The sequence below is a fragment of the Bombina bombina genome, chromosome 6, assembly GCF_027579735.1.
Source record: "Bombina bombina isolate aBomBom1 chromosome 6, aBomBom1.pri, whole genome shotgun sequence".
Taxonomy (NCBI): Eukaryota; Metazoa; Chordata; class Amphibia; order Anura; family Bombinatoridae; genus Bombina; species Bombina bombina.
Genome location: NC_069504.1, coordinates 326,023,402 through 326,031,738, shown reverse-complemented (window position 1 = coordinate 326,031,738; position 8,337 = coordinate 326,023,402). Strand labels below are relative to the sequence as shown.

Here is an 8,337-nt window from a genome sequence, read left to right as displayed (position 1 = left end):
TGAAATGCTGTATCTGAATCTTGCACGTTTAATTTTGAATTTCCTATCCCTGTAACTTTCATGATTCAGATAGGGCATGCAATGTTAAACAGCTTTCATCATCAATTTTTTTTGTTCTCTTGGTATTCTTTGTTGAAAGCTAAACCTAGGTAGGCTCATATGCTAATTTATAAGCCCTTGAAGGCTGCCTCTTTCTCATTGACATTTTGACAGTTTTTCAGTCAGCAGTGATTTGGATAAAATGCAAGTCTGTCAAAAGATCTGAAATAAGGACAGTCTGCAGAGGCTTAGAGACAAGACAATCACAGAGGTAAAAAGTGTATTATCATATCAGTGTTGGTTATGCAAAAATAGGAAATGGGGAATACATTCTGGAGTAGACCGTCCCTTTAACATTTATGAGGAGTCCATAATTTTGGTCTTGGAAATCTGGTCACCTTGGGCGCGATCCGATATATGGCTCAGGTTTCGGCGCAAGCGTGGAAACCTGCGCCGCCCGTAGTTTCAGCTCGCAACTCGAGCTATCACATATACGGCACCGTCAGATGCTAAAGTGCCGTAAGTCTGACAAACTATCGATTTCCAGAAATCTGCGTAAGTACAAATTTCTGGAGGTGCCAGCGACCTACGGCACTTTAGAAACTGCCGCCGCCTACAAAAACTGACTAAATTATAAAATCACCCGTAACTGTCTAACACGCCTCCCAAACATAGCCCGACACGTATACCCCTCTATCCGCAATCCCCCCCTCTCACTCCTAACAAAAAATATATTAAGCCCTAAACCGCCGCTGCCGGACCCGCCGCCAGCTACATTAAATGTATTACCCCCTAATCTGACCCCCCTACCCTGCCACCAGCTACATTAACTATATTACCCCTTAATATGATCCCCCTACACCGCCGGCACCTATTTTAACTATATTAACCCCTAATGTGAGCCCCCTACCCCGCCGCCACCTACATTATATGTACTACCCCCTAATCTGACCCCCTTACACCTCCGCCACCTATATTAAAATTATTAACCCCTAATCTAATCCCCCTACACTGCCGCCACCTATATTAAAATTATTAACCCCTAATCTAATCCCCCTACACCGCCGCCACCTATATTAACTATATTACCCCCTAATATGATCCCCCTACACCGCCGCCACCTATTTTAACTACATTACCCCCTAATCTAATCCCCCTACACCGCCGCCACCTATATTAAAATGATTAACCCCTAATCTAATCCCCATACACTGCCGCCCCCTATAATAAATGTATTACCCCCTAATATACTAAAATGTCCCTACCCTAAACTAAATTACAAATAGCCCTGAAAAGGGCCTTTTGCAGGGCATTGTCCCAAAGTAACCAGCTCTATTACCAGCCCTTAAAAGGGCCTTTTGCGGGGCATTGTCCCAAAGTAATCAGCTCTTTTACCTGTAATCTAATCCCCCTACACCGCCGCCACCTATATTAAATATATTAACCCCTAATCTAATCCCCCTACACCGCCACCACCTATATTAACCCCTAATCTGACCCCCCTACACCGCCGCCACCTATATTAACTATATTAATCCTAATTATATTAGGGTTAATATAGTTAATATAGTTATTATATTATAAATATTAACTATATTAACCCTATCTAACCCTAACACCCCTAACTTAATTATTATTGCAATAAATCTAAATAATATTAATCTTATTAACTAAAATATTCCTATTTAAAACTAAATACTTACCTATAAAATAAACCTTAAGATAGCTACAATGTAATTAATAATTACATTGTAGCTATTTTAGGGTTTATATTTATTTTACAGGTAACTTGGTATTTATTTTAACTAGGTATAATAGCTATTAAATAGTTAATAACTATTTAATAGCTACCTAGTTAAAATAATTACCAATTTACCTGTAAAATAAATCCTAACCTAAGTTACAAATACACCTACACTGTCAATAAATTAATTAAATAAACTACAATTATCTAAACTAAAAGATCATTAAATACACTAAACTAAATTACAAAAACAAACACTAATTAACAAAAAATAAAAAAAGATTACAAGAATTTTAAGCTAATTACACCTAATCTAAGCCCCCTAATAAAATAACAAAGCCCCCCAAAATAAAAAAATGTCCCTACCCTAAACTAAATTACAAAAAATAATCAGCTCTATTACCAGCCCTTAAAAGGGCCTTTTGTGGGGCATTGCCCCAAAGTAATCAGCTCTTTTACCTGTGAAAAAAAGAACACCACCCACACACCCCTACTCTAAAACCCTCCCTATCCCCCCTTAAAAAAACCTAAGTCTAACCCCCAAGTGCTCCTTACCTGTCCTGAAGACAAGCGGAGAAGGTCCTGTTCCAGGTGGAGAAGTCTTCTTCCAGGAGGCGACCTCTTCTTCTTCCAGGAACCAGCCGGCACGGAGCGGAGGAGTTGAAGACCGATGACCGCGGAGCTGAAGACCGTCCTCTCTTTAACTGAAGACCAGCGATGCAGGAACTGAAGATCGGCGACGCTGGAACAGAAGACCAGAGCCATGGAGCGTGGAGGATCCTCTTCATACGATCGCCGCCATACACTGAATCGGAATTCAAGGTACGCAATTAAAAATGGCATCCCTTGAATTCCTATTGGCTGATTTGAGCCTTCAAATTCAAATCAGCCAATTGGATGAAAGCTACTTTAATTCTATTGGCTGATTTGATTAGCCAATAGAATAAGAGCTACTGTCTGGGTATTCTACAATAAGTTACCCTAACTATACCAATAGCCAGCACAATTACTGGTCGAGTTTCTATGTGTTTTTAAATTGCACACATTCACACACTTATTTTAATTTACAGTAGTCTCAATAAATGTTATGTTTTAATCTCAAAATCAACCCCTTGGTTCTGGATGGTATTGAATGAAGTTTCATTCACATTATTTTTTAGGGGTACAGAAGTGCTACCCAAGTGCATCATTCTAGTCTCTATCCCTCTAGTAATACAGACTATATCTGCAACTGTTGTTTCTTTGCACAAGCACTCTAGCTCATAAGGTACATAAGGTATACATATATATATATATATATATATATATATATACACATACACACACACACACATATATATATATATATATATATACACATATATAAATATTAAAATATATATATATACATTTAAACCTGACGGAGCGTCCCCACTTATTCATGTAGTGCTATTGCTATCTTTCGTTACACTAATTACTGTGCATTCCTATATCTAATATAGGATTCCAGCAACCCCAGGACACTACTACTACTACTACTAAGCTATGGCTAGCAAATTTGAAATTGATAGACAAACTAGGGAGCAAAAAAGACTTGCAGATATGAATGAAGTATTCAATAATTAATCTCCCATCAGCACAGATACCACTCCAAATAATTTAGAAACTTTATTAAGAGAATTACACAAAAACCTTTTCAAATAAGATAAACTTTGGTGGGACAAACAATTCTGAGAGCAATCTATTCAGAGGAACTTGATACCAAGAGGCCTAAGGATACAACTCTTTCCAGCATTCGAATTCAAACAAAAAAATCTAAGTATAGCATGGGAGGAAGCTCCACCAAACTAATGAAAATCTTTGCTCCACCAAACTAATGAAAATCCTTATCAAGCACGATTCCTCAGAATACGACAGACTGGAAGAACTGATTGAAAGTCAAAATGAGCAATTAAAGCAATTTGAGCAAATGCAAGAATTTGAAAACTGCATTTGAAACTGCATATAAAAAATATCAAAAAGAACTAGACAAGTATGAAAATGAAATTAAAACAACTAAAAAGGGCAAGCTGCAGAGAGATATACAGGATTTCAACAATAATAAAGTTTATAAGTAGAGAAGCAAATCCAACATCACCAATACCAGATCCCAAAGAAGAATAAACCTAGTGGAAACTGATGTATCAGATACAGACAATGATGACACAGAAAATAATGAAATAGAAAGAGCATCTCAGCCTTCCACTTCCAGTAATACAGTTATAGTGGAAAATAGAAAGAGAGAGTCTTTTTTAGAAGAGGACACAAGTACCGATTCCGAACCACCAGAAGAGGCGGGTGGAAAAAACAAAAGGCAAACCAGAAACGAAAAGAATCAAAAGGACAAACAACAGACAAACAAACCCCACAAAAGAAATCCGAGTCCATTCTCTCAAATGAGGATGAGAAATTAAGAATTATAAATTTATCGGACCGGATATTAACATCTCATCATATCAATGTTTTGTCCAAAGGTTTGTCTTTTTGTCCCCATAATATGTTGGATAAATTTTAGGTAATTAAGGACGTACAATTGTTCCTTCGAAAGCTGATTTTAAAAAGACATTTCTCTAACAAAGAACCAGACAATCCATCTATTAACTGGTCCGAAGACGAATTGGAATCTTTACAAATATTGGATGATCTTAATTCAGAACAGGAACAAGGCGAAGGACATAACTGGCGGAAAACGCTGAAAGTTAAATCCAAATATGTCCCCCCAAGTAACACCTGCTCCAATATAGATGTCTTCAACCAAATTGTATGTCAAAGCATTAATAAGTTGGATATCACCCCCAAATGTCAAAATCTATCCAAAGAAGAAAGAGACACTCTATTAGAAATGGAATCTTGGAACAATGTCATCATCCGCAACGCTGACAAGGGCAGTAATATTGTAATATGGCCAATAGAAATGTATCTGAAAGAGGCCAATCTACAATTGAAGAACAAGATCAGCTATAAGGAACTTTGGGGCAACCCTACAGTAGATTTCCACTCCCAATATAATAAACTGATCGACTTAGCCACCAAAAATGGTCTAATCAACACCAAAGAAAAGACATTTTTGAATATTTCCCATCCAAAAGTTGCAACATTTTATCTAATCCCTAAAGTCCACAAAAAAGTAACGAAAACCTAACTGAAAAGGCGAGTCAATATGTGGACCTTAGGTTGAGACCATTTTTAACCCAGCTATCTTCTTACGTGAAAGACACAATGGAAGTTTTACAGATAATAAAAGACATCTATATCTCCAAAAACACCTGGCTAGTCTCTTGTGACGTGGAATCTCTATATACCAGTATCGATCATAAGCTAGGATTAAATGCAGTTCAATATTTTCTGAACATATCATCAGACAAAAGCCCTGATCATAACCAGTTTATACTCAACCTGCTCAATTTTGTGTTGACCAAGAATTATTTTTTATTCAATAATAAATTTTACCTACAAACCCAAGGCACCGCCATGGGCACGGCTTGCACTCCCACCTACGCTAATTTGTTTTTAGGGTGGTGGGAGCAAACAACGGTATTTTCCGATGCAAATGACTATTATTCAGACAAGATCCCAGTGTGGATCAGATATATAGATGACATCCTGTTCTTATGGGAAGGCAACAAAGAAGATCTTGATACTTTTTTATTAAAGTTAAACCATAATAATCTGAACATTCGATTGACTCATCATAAGAGCCAGACAAATATTTCCTTTCTGGATTTATTAATCTGCAAAGAAGATGATGGCTCCCTAAGCACAGACCTGTTTCGAAAAGAAACAGCCACGAATAATGTCCTCTTTGCCACCAGTGCCCATTCACCGAACACTACCGAATCTCTACCAGTCGGAGAATTCCTGAGACTAAGGAGAAATTGCTCACAAGATAAGATTTTCAAGGCGAGAGCCTCTGAATTTGAAAATTGTTTACTTCTAAGAGGCTACAGCAAAAGATCCATCCATAAGGCCAAAACAAGAGCATTAAAAACTGCAAGGTCAGAATTGTTAAAAGCAAAAATTAAAAAAGGTGACAATAAAACTAGACTGGTTTTAACCTACAATCAACAAACACTGCAAATTGTTAATATAATTAACAATTATTGGCATATACTCCAAGCTGACCCCCGCCTCAAAGATTTAATTGGAGACAGGGTACAACTCAGCTACAGAAGAAGCAGAAACTTAAAGGAGATTGTCAGTCCAAGCCGTTATGTACACAAAACAACCAAGACGAGACCGGCAGAACGAGGCTCTTTTGTATGTGGCAACTGCTCCTCTTGCAGCAACATGATTAAAAAAAAAGTCTATCACTGACAGATTTAGTAAACATCACCAAATCAAGAGTTATATTAGTTGTAATTCAACTGGAGTAATATATGCTCCTCCAACATAAATGTCCCAGAACTTACATTGGCATGACTTCAAGAACCTTACATACCAGACTGATGGAACATATGCGAAATATTCGCAATGCTCCCAAAGATCTATCAAAAGACAAAAAAATTACATCTGTAGCTTCTCACTTTCTTAAATACCACCAATCCAAGACTTCTGAATTAAAGTGTTACGGAATTCAAAAGATTTCTCTAGGATTAAGAGGAGGCGACCTTGAAACAGCATTACTTAGGGCTGAATCCAGATGGATATACTTAATGGATTATGTATATCCTAAAGGCATTAATGAACAGAACAAATTTTCTATGTTCATATAAATGAAGATAATTCCACAGTAATTTACAATTAATTTCTTCAGCTAATTTTAATCATTTGAGTAAGCATACAGAAAGTCTTGTTCATATAAGACGACACTTTTACTGTAATTCACAATGATTTTTTTCAGTAAAAATTAAAAACATGAGGGCTAAAATACAGTAACAGCCAAAAATTATTTGACCTAGCCACTCACACACAAAATAAAAAACCTTTATACTGTCACATTGTGTCCTTAGGGAGAGAGAATTATTTTTATCATTTTTATCACATTTATATTTCACTTCCAGTTGTGTTGTTAAATCTTTATTGGTTTACCATAGATATTCACTCTTATTTTATCTTACACACTTTACTACGATTATTATTTTTGACTTCACTGTTTCACCTCCATTCATATATTTTGGTATACTCTTGCCAGTAAAAAATATTTTCAAACAAAACAGAATTTTAATAATGGTATTATTACTGGTGTTATAGTCGATTACTGACACCCATTTGCCAGACACTATTGTTTGAATTAGATTTATTGTCCATATACAGGTAATCACACTGTTTAATCACATTTAAGAGACCCCTGTTTTCACTACTTCACCGTAAGTATTTTTATTAGCACTGTAAATATCAGCATCTTACCCACTAAACCCCTGAACAGGACACAATATAAAATATGAGAGTGCCCATGTCACTCTTTTTCATCAAGATTTACGATGTATTTACGTTCTTTGTTAATGAGTGAAGCGTATGCTCCAACTGAGTTTACAGTATTCTCAATATAATTCTGAAGTTCTTAACAAAAGTAATGTAACCGTTCCAGCAGTGAATATATATATTCAATGAATAAGTAATATATTTCCAGCTGCCATAATGACCTTTAAATCAGCATAGTATGTTGATATGTAAACTCAAACACACACACACAGTTTTACATAAGTGGAATATTTCCTTCAATAACCTATGATCTCAAGAGATAAGCTTGTAATGTGTATATGGAAAATTTGTCTTCTTCTTTGCCTACAAGCTAATCAATAACACTAGAGCGTTGTGAAACGTCCCACTTTGAAACGTCAATCATTGTCAGGGATTTCAACGTACTAGATGCTGTCACTTTAAATCTTAAACCAATTCACCCTACTTAAGGCTCCTCCTCCCTCTGCTCCCTGCTTGGCAATTTGTTCCAGTTGTTCAAGTGACTACTGCTGAAGAAACCTAGCCCTATCCTTCTGAATAAGTTGGATTTCCTACCTGAGCTTCTTAAATTCAGCTGAGTTTTGCTGTTCTCAGCTCCTGCCTACCAGCATCTCTTCAACAGCTTGCTGCCGCTTTACCAGAACCAAAGTTTCAGGCTCAGTTCTCCGCATTCCGCAACTCCGGTGTGTGTGACGTCACACCCAGCTTCTCATCACTCTCGCAGCGTGTGTTCCGCGCTCTCTCTCTCTGCCTTGGGTAACAAACTCAACAGCAACTACTGACACGCTCTCCTTACAATTCCACCAAGAATTGGTCTGTATGCTTTACTTACCTTTGCCGGATAACCGCAATTCATTGTTACTCATACTATCAGAAAACCATTACCTTAAATGACTGTTTGCTTTATTTACTTGAAAAGTATCCTTACCTGCTATACCTGTTGCTTATTTTTCTATCGAATGACATCTCACTTATTGAGTGCTTTAACCCAGCATATCCATTGAAATCATTGCATCCTGTCTTAAAATCTCAGCTGCTGCTTATATCTACAGTAATTCATGCTAGAACACCTTCAGGATAAGGTTCTGTTTCTCTGCCTCAATTAACACATTGTGGGGCTTGTGCTTTAGTACATT

General features: G+C 36.9%; 1 protein-coding gene across 1 annotated transcript in view; it reads left to right on the top strand.

The window, feature by feature from the left end:
• Positions 1 to 8,337, top strand: part of LOC128664413 (dynein axonemal heavy chain 3-like) — a 2,586,207-nt gene that overhangs the window by 251,873 nt on the left and 2,325,997 nt on the right. The window lies entirely within an intron of this gene.